This window comes from Lathyrus oleraceus, chromosome 2 (genome assembly GCF_024323335.1).
Source record: "Lathyrus oleraceus cultivar Zhongwan6 chromosome 2, CAAS_Psat_ZW6_1.0, whole genome shotgun sequence".
Classification (NCBI taxonomy): Eukaryota; Viridiplantae; Streptophyta; class Magnoliopsida; order Fabales; family Fabaceae; genus Lathyrus; species Lathyrus oleraceus.
In genome coordinates, this window is record NC_066580.1 from 337113222 (window position 1) to 337127279 (window position 14058).

A 14058-nucleotide genomic window follows, 5' to 3' on the forward strand; every position below is an offset into this window, starting at 1 on the left:
TTGCTAGATACCGCTCACTGTTTATTATGTTAAATACGTGATTTAATATAATTGCCAATGCCACGAAAACTTACAGGGTCACACGCAAAAGGACGGATTGATGAGAGTTAGAGTAACTAAGGAACACCGTAAGGTACGGTTCACTTAATTGAATTGTAGAACATCGTAAGGTACGGTGTACTTAAGTAGAATACGAAATATGGTAAGGTACCACGCGCTTAAGTGATTTTGGCATATTATAAGATATGGGCCACATACACTTAAGTGGGCTTTTTAGCTTGCAGCCCACACAAGTGGTTCTATAAATAGAACCCTTGTGCAGAAGCATTTATGCAGTTGTAATTTCGTTTCTCTCTCTCTTTCACTCAAAGCCTTCATTCGTAGCAGCTAGCACTGAGATTGAAGGATCCATTCGTGTGGAGTGAGTAGAAGCATTGTTACGTTCAATGTTTGTGATCGCTCCGTAGATCTGCATAAAGGTTTCAATCGTCACAAGAGGTAATGATTCTATCACTGATCATGCCAATTTGTAAGGATCACTAAAGGATAATTTTTTTAAAATTCTGATGCGTTTTGGATCGGACTTCTCCTTCACATTTATGCAGTAGCATAGAATATATCGTTCAAATAAATGGAGCAACAATTGTTTTTTATTATAAATGAAAAACCAAACTTGTCCAAACAAGAAACGGAAATAATATTCCTGCTAATTACAGGTACATAATAACAGTTCTCTAACTGAATTATTAAACCACTAGGTAAAGTTAATACATAAGTTCCTACGGATAAAGCAATAACCTTTGCTCCATTGCCAACTCGTAGGTCAACTTCACCTTTTGCCAAATCTCTACTCCTTTTTAGCCCCTGCACATTAGTGTCGCATCCGCGAAAAACAACCAGCGGGCAAAAACAAAACAAACAGAGCCGCCACCGTGCGTTATTTATCCCAAAGAGGGAAAGGAAACGCTCGAAGTAAACCTGGAAAGGAAATGGTCTTACGACCAAAGATTACAGGGTAAGGGAGTCGGTTACGCAAGGGGAAGGTATTAGCACCCCTCACGTCCGTCGTACTCGACGGGATCCACGCTCAAAAGAAATAGAATAAGGTTGCTCAACACTGCTCAAAAGAATGCACACACACACACCGGAATAAGACACAGGTGGAAGAAGAGGGAAACGGGCTCGCTAGGATATCGCATCCTATGCCTACGTATCTCATCTGGAATGAGAATCAGAGCTACCGTAGTTCGGTTCACGCACGCCGAAACAAAACACATGCACAGGAAACCAACTGCCAATCGCTGGGCTTACGTCAGACTCCACACAAACAGGCAAACATGGAAACCGAATGCCAATCGCTGGACTTACATCAGACTCCGAACCAACGAACACACACAGGAAACCAACTGCCAATCGTTGGACTTACGTCAGACTCCACACAAACAAACGCCAATAGGATACGGACTGCCAATCGCTGGTCTTACATCCATCTCCTAACACACACAAGAAGGATGACAAACAAACAAGTTAATAGGGAGTCGGGAACTCGAGCCTAATAACTGTCAAGCAAACACACACAAAAGAAAAAGGGTGCCCGGAGAGATCTCGTACGATCTCCTGCCTACGTACCTCATCTGGTATGAGGATCAGGGCAACGTAGTTCCCCTTAACAGGGGAGAAACTTTCTCCTAACCAGAGACTGGGAAATGACAAACTAGAAGGGAGACTGACTCGAGCCTAATAGTTATCATGCAATCCACAATGGTCCTAGGTTGAGGTTTCTATCTAACTTGCACAGGGAGCAAGCTAAACCTAAACACAGCACAATCAGAGCAAACATACACACAATTAGCACACACTATATACAAACAAAGTGGGCTCACACAAGGTTAGGCTGTGAAACACAAGCCAACTGGAAGCAGATGAAATGGGAAGTGAGGATAAGACCTCACAGCTCTTATCCCTGGCCTGGGAGAGCTTCAGACAAATGAAAGTGGGAGTTCAGAAAGTTGGAACTCTTCTCCACATATGACTGACTCAACAAAGATCTTGGGTTATTATCCACGATGCATCAATACAAGGTGTGCGAGCAAAGTGGATGACACACTGAATAGCAGGAGATGGATTACACATCTCTTTTGTCTTCCAATTGCCTCATAGAGGTCTTTTCCTGCTTGGCACAAATTTAAACAAACACAAGCATTGCCTCTTAAGGAGGACTTCAGACAGGTGCCTGCCCACATAACAGGACAGGTCTTCCAGACTACATGAAGTCAGAGAGTTATACCTCAAATGGTTAAGCAACCACAAGCTAGCAAAAGCAAGTTCAAAAGAACTTAAGCAACTAATGTACCTGAAAAAAATCTAACTCAATCAGTACAACTCAAAAAAGTCAAACAGACAACCAATAGTCAACACTAACAGTCAAACAGACAAGCAAGCTAGCAATGCAATGTGCAAGGCACAAGCTCAACTCAAATGAGCTAACATCAACCTACAAAATAAGTCAAGATTAGTCAACATCACACAATCAACCAACTCAAGCAAATGAATCAATCCCCTCATGGCCAGGTGCTTCTTATCCTGAAAATAAAGCTCAAACATAAGCACAAACCACTAGGACAAGGCCTAGGGTCAAAGAAGGAGAAATAATTCAAAACAGAACATGAAATTTGACATGAATCAACTTCAATCAATTAAAAACATCATCCAAAAAATCCCACATCAATATCAATTACCAATTTCATTTCATGAACTAAATATGGCAAGGTATGCACATTGTAACCACATTGTGACAACAGAATGAACAAATGCACATTAATTCAAAAATGATTCAATTAATCTCAAGAAAAATCATGGCTAAACAGAACATACAACATGATTATCACACAAAAAATTAGAGCATTTGGACAACATTAGGCATGGTAATCAAATTGTATAAGGCAAGGCAATCAAAACAAGCTCAAATGAGACACCAAATGCTACATCAACTTAGCACAAGCCTAAAACAGAATTGACAAATGATAAAAACCTCAAACCAAAGCCACAATAAACTTCAATATGTCTAGAAACAATGTGTAAAGTTTCACATTCATAGGATAAACAACCAGCATTTCACATATCATTGAAGTTCAAGACTATCCAAAAGTGCACAAATGACCATCCAGAAAGAAAAATCTCAAACAAATCAGAAATCAATCCAAAAGTTCCACAATAAATCATGAACATTCACAACATTCATATCAAGCACCATACAAAAAATCAGAACATTTGGAATTCATTTGGCATGGCAAAGGCATTCATCAAGTTGAACATCTCAAGGTGTGACACAAATTGTCACACCTAACTTAGAAAAATCATAACTCAGCAATGGCAATTGATAAAAATGCAATCTCAACACCAAAATGTCCAGCAAGATGTCTAGTTTCTACATGTAAAATTTCATGAGCATTGGATTAAAATTGAGCATTTCACAAATGATATAGCAAAGCAATGTCCAAAATGCACACATGTACAAGAACCCTAGGGCAAAAAATTATTCAGCCAAGCACAATTTGCAAAATAATATTCATAAAATTCTAGGCACAAAATGTGACACGATGCAAAAACAACCATATTTTTTTGATCAATTTTCCATTTGTTGTGATTTTTTAAAGTGGAAAAAAAAGTAAAAAATGCATGAAGAACATATATGAATATGTGATGGAAAATTGAATGAAACATGTGAAAACCACCCAGCCAAGGTTCGAACACGGTAGCTATTCAAATCAGGATTTGGCGCGCTGCATGGGGGTGGCATGCAACCAATCAGGTTGCATCCCTAGCGCGCCTAAGGCCACGGTTTAGCATGGTGTATGGGAACGGTTTAGCGTGGCCTATGGGAACGAGAAAACCGTTGCCTAAAACTATCATCATCATCTCCAGAATTTCGCGCGCCATGAACAGTATATGTTCATCATCATCATGAACAATTTTCTCAGAAATGGAAATTAAGCACATGTATAGCTAGGTCTTTCATCACATAACAATAATCCACCATTAATTTAACACGAAACAACATGAACAATGAGAATCGATCAACTTAAGTTTCATGCATAGAACTTTAAATCACCATAACTCACTCAATAATGCACGGTTTTCAGTGGTTCAAAGCTCAGCATGCTCACACAAACAATATCTACAAGTCTAGCACAACAATTTCAAGAAAAGAGAGACTCGAAATTTTGACCTCTTGATGAGCAGCTTTCGATTCGTGTGGTTTCAACGCCTTGCAATGCTTCCAATGTGTTCTAGCAAGCTTGTATAAGTGTATGGATGAAGTCTTGATATTCAATTGAGCACGATTCAACAGATTTTGAATCCCACCATTGATGATCTCCAAGCTTGCATAGGCTTCAAACTCCACGAATTCATGTGATTCTGGCTTGCATCTTGCTATATGATGATGCTAGATGATGAATTTGGCAAGAAAAATGCAAAGTGTTTGAAGAAATTTTGAGAAAAAAGTGAGAGAGAAATTTGAGAGACTTTGAGAATTCTAGATCTAGAATTGGAAAATGTGAAAATTCTGTTATGATTTGTGTTATATATGCTTCACTAATCATGATTAATTAAGTTAAACCAAGTGCTAATGAAAAATGGTTAAGTTTGGAGGTGTTTTGCAAAATTGAACTTTTCACCTTATGCATGGGATGCATGTGAATAGTGCACGAATTTGCATTCATTTTCTCTCAAAATAATGTTTTAAGACCAATGGTGATAGTAGCATATGCAAATGATTCACCAATTTTGAATTCCATTTTTTCCCTCCAAAAATGCATTGAATTTTCAAATATTTATGTGAATGGAATGCATGTCATGTAATGCCAATTTTGGAAACTAGAGGTTAAAACAAGAATGTTGCAAAAAGAGCCACTTCATTTGGACTTATGGTTTGAAAGTTATGCCCCTTTGAAGTTCCATGTTCACTTGACCAAGATTGATCCATATCTCTTCAACCATACATTAGAAATTCATGATCTTGGACTTTTTGGAAATGGGAGAGCAAGATCTACAACTTTCATGTTCAACAAAATTTCATTTGAAGCGTTCTTGATGATGTAATCTTGAGGAGAAAACCTTTCCATTTTTGGCAATTTCAAATTACAAGTCACTTTCTATTTTTGGAAAGTTTTGTCCTGACTTTATTTTCTTCAATGTTGATGTTTGAAATGTCAAATGAGACTTGTTTGAACATGAATGAAGTATTTCTAACCACTTCCCACCTCCAAATCCAACAATTGACTTTTGGTTGACTTTTTCAGTTGATAGATGACTTGGTCATGCACAGATGAATTTGAGCCTCAATCTCCTGATGAAATGGCTCCAAAATGAAACCCTAGCTTATACAAGCTCAATAAAACCATATGATGATCCCCATCTCCATTAAAACCTCATCTCCTTGACAAACCCTGATTGGCATAATTCAACTGATTAGGGTTGACCAGAGGTCAAAACCCTAATCCCAAGGAACATGATCAGGCACAATGAACCTCTTGGTGATGATAAGACCATGATGATGATGTATCATTTCAACCAAGATAATACCCAATCTCCTTGAGGAACCAAAAAACCTAATTGAAGCACAAACCCTCAGATGGCTAGTGATCAATTCATTAAGACTCTCAGGCTTGCATCTCTTAACCTCTTTATCTTCTGAGAAAGACCTAGGAGGATGACTTGCTCAATGTTTCCACATGACATGCAAAGATGCAATGACTAATGACCTACAAGATGAAATGCAATATGTTAAGCTAGTCCCAAGAGAGGAGGGCAAATTTTGAGGTGTTACAGCTGCCCCTATTCAATCCACTATGAACCTGTCGATATGAATAGCCTCGGCTTTCAGATGATCAGGGTGAAGAGTGATTGAATACCAAAAATAGACGAACAATTTGCACTCTAATGGGAAAATAATTAACAATGCCTGTCAGAATCGGCAACGAAGCAATCTGGAAAAGAAGAATCCTTCTGTCAAGGAGAAAGTCGGCCTGAACACCGCACAGGAATCTTGATCTGGATACCAAAATAAATGGTAACACAGGAATAACCATGGCCTGAACGCCGCTCGTCAGTCTGACTGCTGAACATTGTAATATGAGAGTATTGACATTGGTCTGATCACCAAGAGATTGGCCTGAATGCCACTTCGGTCTGAACACCACTTCGGTCTGGATACCGGAAAATTGGCCTGAATGCCACAAGCTGCATCGATTTGAACTTCGGAAGCTTCTTCGATCTGAACATCGGAAACTTGGGTCTGAATACCCACCTCGGTCTGAGCACCGGAAGACTGGCCTGAGTGCCACAAGTTCTTCGACCTGAACGTCGGAAACTTCTTCGATCTGAAAACCGGAAATTGGCCTGAGTGCCACCTCGGTCTGAATACCGGGAAACTGGCCTGAATGCCACAAGTACGTCAACCTGATCGTCGGAAACTTCTTCGATCTAAAAATCGGAACTGGCCTGAGTGCCATAAGTACTTCGACCTGATCGTCAGAAACTTCTTCAATCTGAAAATCGGAACTGGCCTGAGTGCCATAAGTACTTCGACCTGATCGTCGGAAACTTCTTCGATCTGAAAATCGGAACTGGCCTGAGTGCCATAAGTACTTCGATCTGATCGTCGGAAACTTCTTCGATCTGAAAATTGGAACTGGCCATGCCGGTCAGCATCGACAGAGATAAAAATAGTGGTAAGTGAGGCGGCACGCGTGCCAACGACCCATGCTGGGGATAACAAGCCACGAACCGGCTATTCTCTATTCAACCCTAGCCAACGAACACTTTGCGTTTAGCTGGGGATTATTCTTTCTCTTTTCTTTTCTTTACTTTTTGGACCCCGAAACCTCTTGGATTATCATTCCATCTCCGCCCGACAGAAACTCTTCCTCCAATATCGCACTACTGGGGGAATACTGTTGATTCAAAATCACGATGCTAAACTCCTCAGAGTAACATCTTCACCTTCTGGCGAAACCACCTCTCAAACAATAACCACGGCTTGAGACTAGCTTATGCTTGAAATGCCGATGCATGATATTTTTAGCGTAATGCTCCATAATCATGGAAATGCTACGCGATTTATTATGCAATATGCTATGCCTATCTACATGATGAATGCATAGAAAAGTATCCCCCTCAAGGGACTCTTCTGGGAAGCTCAAGGCACTCTGCTGAGGAACTCGTCAACACTCCGATCTCCACCCTGCTGGGGAATAGCACTGCTGCTGGGAAATAGGCCACCCTTACCAGGAATAACCTCCTCTGCATCCGAACCGCTTGGGGACCTCGCTGGGGAAAGAACCACCAATGCACTCTGTGGGGAATCAACGGTCTTTGACCTGCTGGGGATAAAACAATCCCGACTCTGCTTGGAGAAACCAATACCAATAGATACCTCCACTGGGAAATAGCAACCTTCAGGCCTGGCTGCTGAGGAAACACCAATCTCAAACATGCTGGGGAGATAACCATCCCGACCCTGCTAGGGAAGACACAGACCTTGAGTCTGCTGAGGAGGTAACAATCCCAACTCTGCTTGGGGAAACCAGGGAATTCTGGTACAGAACACCCGTCAACTCGTCGAACCATGGCATTCACCATCCAAATCCACTGTCAGCTTTCCAATTTTGAGAACTCCCAGACTCGCCTGGACTTTTCTGATTCATCACCTTGTATTCCCGACTTCCCCGTACTCCCCGGAGAGCGAACTCCTTAGATTGGTACAAACTCTTTAATCTTCAGACTTTGAAGAGTCTTCTTGATTAATATCTAGGATCATCGTACGTCTCTCGTCGTCTTTCCACCATTCTTCCATCTCGTGTCCCTGATTGGACTCCATGGGGATTTTTTTGTCAAAAAGCTTCCACATCATAACCTGCAAGTGAGTGAAAATATCTAACAGTATCTGCAAAAGAGATCGTTAGATAAAAACCGTGCCCCAGGCGTGTCAAGATTTCAACACTTGAGTCACTCAACCTTCCGAATAAGATTTCAAGTTTTCAATCCTATAAACATGCATTGGAAGGGACATGTATGTCTTAAAATGCAAAGATTCTTTGTCACAAACAATGGGATGTTTTTGCAATCAAAGCGGTAATGAAAACAAAAACAAAATTATTTGACTGAATATGCATTTTATTGATTGAAAAAGTGTGGCTCAAATTGAGCAATACAAAGGAAGCAATTCCTGAAAAGAGGTAATTGCGCACAAAAGGAAAAATCTATCCTAATGGCAATGCGAAACCGCGATCTCATTGAGTTCCAACTCGGTTACACCCCATATGTCCTCAGACTCTCCGTGCTTTCTGCCTTCTGGACAAGACGCTTCCGACCGATCCCTGTCGGGGACTATCCATGTCATATCCAAAGTACAAACGATCATGCCAGACGCAGTTGTTCGTTTCAATCCCTCTTTTGCCTGGACCGCCCTTTTGGGTTTTTAGTCCACCGAGATACCCTTTTTTGCCCAAGTCGCCTTTTCAGGTTTTCGACTTGCCGGGTGTACAATTCTTTTCTTTTTATCCCTAATTTTTGCCCGAACCTTTCTCCTTTTTTTTCGGTTCGCCGGGATGCCCATTTTTGCCTGGACTATTTCATTCTTTTCGTCCAGCGGGTCTCTTATACGAAGTATTTTTTAACTGCGTCCGCATTCACAGGGGATGGAAAATCTTCGCCATCCATGGTCGTTAGCAATAAGGCTCCGCCAGAGAAAACCTTCTTGACCACGAATGGACCTTCATAATTAGGTGTCCATTTGCCCCTACGATCGTTTTGAGGAGGAAGGATCCTTTTCAGCACCATATCACCTACGTGATACACACGAGGTCGTACCTTTCGATCAAAAGTACGCTTCATCCGCTGCTGGTATAACTGCCCATGACAGATGGCCGCCAGCCTCTTTTCCTCAATCAGGCTCAACTCTTCATATCGAGTCCTTACCCATTCAACCTCTTGCAGTTTCACGTCCATCGGGACTCTCAAAGAAGGAATTTGAACCTCAACCGGTAACACGGCTTCCATTCCATATACCAACGAGAAAGGCGTTGCCCTAGTAGATGTACGCACCGAAGTTCGATACCCATGCAATGCAAACGGCAACATCTCATGCCAGTCCTTATAGGTCACAACCATTTTCTGCACAATCTTCTTAATATTCTTATTGGCCGCCTCAACCGCCCCATTCATCTTCGGACGATAAGGAGAAGAATTGTGATGCTCGATCTTGAATTCCCGACACAGTTCTGCCATCATCTTATTATTCAAATTAGAACCATTGTTAGTAATGATTCTTTCGGGAACCCCGTATCTGCAAATAATGTCTCTCTTCAGGAATCTGGCAACGACCTGCTTCGTCACGTTCGTATAAGAGGCTGCTTCCACCCACTTGGTGAAGTAGTCAATAGCCACCAATATGAACTGATGCCCATTCGAAGCCGTAGGCTCAATCTTTCCAATCATATCAATGCCCCACATAGCAAACGGCCACGGAGACGACATCAAACTCAACGGATTTGGAGGCACGTGCACCTTGTCAGCATAAATCTGGCATTTATGACACTTCCGCACAAAATTGAAACATTGGGCCTCCATTGTCATCCAATAATAACCTGCCCTCAACAACTTCATCACCATTGCATTCCCACTGGCATGGGTACCGAACGACCCTTCATGAACCTCTTTCATTAACTGGCTTGCTTCTTTGTCATCAACACATCTGAGCAAGACCCAATCAAAATTTCTCTTGTATAAAACCCCATCCTTATTCAGGTAGAACACCATAGCCAACCTCCGCAGAGTCTTTCGGTCCTTCTTGGATGCTCCCTCAGGATACTCTTGAGTCTCCAGATAGCGCTTGATATCGTAATACCACGGCTTCTCATCATCAGGCGCTGTATCGACAGCAAACACATAAGCCGGTCTATCCAGACGTCCCACCTCAACACTGGGGAACTGATTCCACCACTGCACCTTAATCAAGGCGGCCAGAGTAGCCAAAGCATCTGCCAACGGATTCTCTTCTCTAGGCACATGATGTAATACCACCTTGGTGAAAAACGTCAACAATCTCCTCGTATAATCCCGGTATGGAACTAAATGAGACTGATGCGTATACCATTTTCCGTTAACCTGGTTCACCACCAAAGCTGAATCTCCATATATGACAAGGTTCTTGATTCTCAAATCAATCGCCTCTTCAATCCCCAGGATACAAGCTTCGTATTCAGCCACGTTGTTGGTGCACTCAAATGTTAGCCGGGCAGCAAAAGGAATGTGGGATCCCTTCGGCGTAACCAAAACAGCACCAACTCCGCTACCATTCACATTAACGGCCCCATCAAACATCAGAATCCATTCGGATTCAGGGTCAGGCCCCTCCTCCGGGATTGGTTCCTCGCAATCTTTCGATTTGAGAAACATGATGTCCTCATCAGGGAATTCAAACTTCATCGGTTGATAATCCTCAATGGGTTGCTGAGCGAGGTAATCAGACAATACACTCCCCTTGATTGCTTTCTGAGAGGTATACTGAATATCGTATTCAGTCAAAATCATTTGCCATCTCGCAACCCGTCCGGTCAATGCTGGCTTCTCAAAAATGTACTTGATTGGATCCATCTTGGAAATCAACAAAGTGGTATGAACCAGCATATACTGCCTCAGTCGGCGAGCAGCCCAGACCAAAGCACAGCAAGTTTTCTCGAGCAGTGAATATCTTGTTTCACAGTCGGTAAACTTTTTGCTAAGGTAATATATGGCATGCTCTTTTCGACCAGACTCGTCATGCTGCCCCAGTACACACCCCATAGACCCCTCGAGGACCGTCAAGTACAGAATTAACGGTCGTCCCTCCACAGGAGGCATCAGAATCGGAGGCTCCTGCAAATACTCTTTTATCTTTTCAAATGCCGCTTGGCAATCATTATTCCACCTGACCGTTTGATCTTTTCTCAATAACTTGAATATCGGTTCGCACGTGGCTGTTATATGAGATATGAACCGTGAAATGTAGTTCAATTTACCTAAGAAACCACGAACCTCCTTCTCCGTTCTCGGTTCAGGCATTTCTCGTATTGCTTTTACCTTAGTAGGATCAACCTCGATTCCCTTTTCACTCACAATGAACCCCAACAATTTACCGGACCGCACTCCGAAAGTGCATTTGTTCGGATTCAACCTCAGTCTGAATTGTCTCAGCCGGTCAAACAACTTGGCCAGATCTACCAGATGCCCCTCTTCTGTTTGGGACTTTGCTATCATGTCATCAACATAGCATTCAATTTCATGATGAATCATATCATGAAACAAAGTCACCATGGCCCTCTGATAAGTAGCACCGGCGTTCTTGAGACCAAACGGCATCACCTTGTAACAAAAAGTGCCCCATGGTGTGATGAACGTCGTTTTCTCCATATCATCTGGCGACATTTTGATTTGATTATAGCCAGAAAAGCCATCCATGAAGGAAAACACCGAGAATTGAGCTGTATTATCTACCAACACATCAATGTGAGGTAATGGAAAATCATCCTTCGGACTAGCTCTGTTCAAATCCCGGTAGTCCACACACATTCTCACCTTCCCATCTTTCTTCGGGACCGGCACAATGTTTGCGACCCAAGGTGGATAGTTAGTGACAGCTAGGAAACCAGCATCCCACTGCTTCTGCACCTCCTCTTTAATTTTCATGGCCATCTCAGGTCGAGTTCTGCGCAACTTCTGCTTCACTGGAGGACAATCTGCTCTCAACGGTAGCTTGTGCACAACGATATCGGTATCCAACCCTGGCATATCTTGATAAGACCAGGCGAAGATATCAACATACTCTTTCAACAACGCCACCATTCCTCTCTTAACACTCGCCTCCAAAGCGGCCCCGATTTTCACTTCTTTTTTCACCTCGTCGGTGCCCAGATTCACAATTTCAACTTGCTCCTCATGCGGCTGAATCACCTTCTCCTCTTGTTTTAACAACCTAGCTAATTCCTCCGGCAGTTCACAATCTTCTTCGCCTTCTTCTTCGGCATGATAGATCGGATTGTCGAAGTCATATGAGGGTGTAACAGGATTGTTATCAACGAGATCCGGCGAGAAATCGCATCTGCATGAATGTTGATTCATGCATTGCTTTAGAACCGGAGCGAGACAAATTGAAAAAGAAAATGAAAACATTGCCATTTTTATTTTTTTTTGTTTTTAAACTGCAAAAAATAAATGAAAAACAGGGAACACCGCTTTTTAATTGAAAAACATCCTTTTATTTATGATGCAAAAAGTTGCAAAATGAAACATGAGGTGGCCCTTACAATGAACCATTACGTTTCGGGCAAAACATATGGCTTCCATGCAAATAAAATTGAAAACAAGAAAATATTACTCTTCGAGTAGAGTGACAGTGATGATCTTTTCAGCCTTCCAGTTCTGGACTTCCATCCCTGGTACGCACGGCTTTATCCACTGATCCATCTCACAGTCACTGTCAGTTTCTTCACCCACCATACAGATGTGATCTGAATCCAGCATCCCAGCACTGGTGAAAGTGAACGACGGACGACGTCCTCTACCTTGTCCAAATGAGCCTCTGCCCGGCTGATAACCCACTCCAAATCGATCTTTCTTGGCGGCGATGTCCATCATCTTCCCCCAACCAGGAGCTTCTCCATTCTTCACCACCTCAGCGGCCTGCTTATACGAAGAAATGGACGGCTTCTCCTCCTCCTTAGCAAAAAGAGCATTCTCCACCTTAACGGTTTCAAATGCTTGACTCGGTGTCTCCCATATCTCACCGTCCATTTCCACATACTTGAACGATGATAAGTGGCTGACAAAGATGTCTTCCTCCCCACAAACGGTGACGACCTGCCCGTCCCAGATGTACTTCAGCTTCTGGTGCAAAGTCGAGGTCACTGCCCCTGCAGCATGGATCCATGGGCGACCCAACAGGCAACTGTATGCCGGCTGAATATCCATGACATAGAAAACGGACTTAAACACCTTGGGCCCGATCTTCACCGGGAGCTCTACCTCTCCAAACACCGCCCGTTTCGAACCGTCGAACGCCCTCACTATCAAGTCAGTGGGCGTCAGGATCAACCCTTCGCAATCCAGCTTTGCCAGGGCTTTCTTTGGCAACACATTTAATGAGGAGCCGGTATCAGCCAACACGTGCGAGAGCACGGCCCCTTTACATTCCATTGCAATGTGTAAAGCCCGATTATGATTTCTTCCATCCACAGTCAGATCTAAATCGGTGAAACCCAGCCCATGATTGGCATTGACATTCGACACCACCGTCTCCAACTGATTAATTGTGATCTCTTGAGGAACATAGGCTCTCTTCAGAATTTTCAATAAAGCCTCTCTATGCCCCTCAGAGCTTAGCAACAATGACAAGATCGAAATCTTGGATGGGGTCTGCTGCAGATGGTCAACAAGTTTGTACTCTGACTTCTTGATGATTCTAAGGAATTCTTCCGCTTCATCATCAAGTTCTCTCTCCAACCCACCAGGCGTCGGTGTCACTACAGGAGTACCTTCATTCACTACTTGTTTTCCTCTTGCCCTGGCTAAAGCCTAGGCCTTTTCTTTCTTTTCTTTCTCTCCATCCCCACCCCTCAAAGCATCAGGGGCAAACAACCTCCCGCTACGAGTGAAACCACTGGGTCCGGCATTATCCACCTTTGAAACGGTGGTTTCACTTGCAACTTGATCCTCCAACTTCTCCCCGTTACAATAGACTTCCCCACCATAATGCCACGGCACGGCATCATCTTTGTCATAAGGAATTGGCCCAGGTACCGTGATAGTAACTGGAGCCGCATCGGCAAGCGTTGACAAATCAACCGGGTCGAAATAGATAGTTATGATGGAGACATCTTCCTTCACCAAATCCACTCTCTCAAACCTGAGACTTCCTTCGTCCATCAGCCTCTGGACAACCTCCCTCAATGATATACACCCATCAGGAGCAACAGTGCACGCGACACAACCAACATCACAGCCCGGGAAGACCCCATT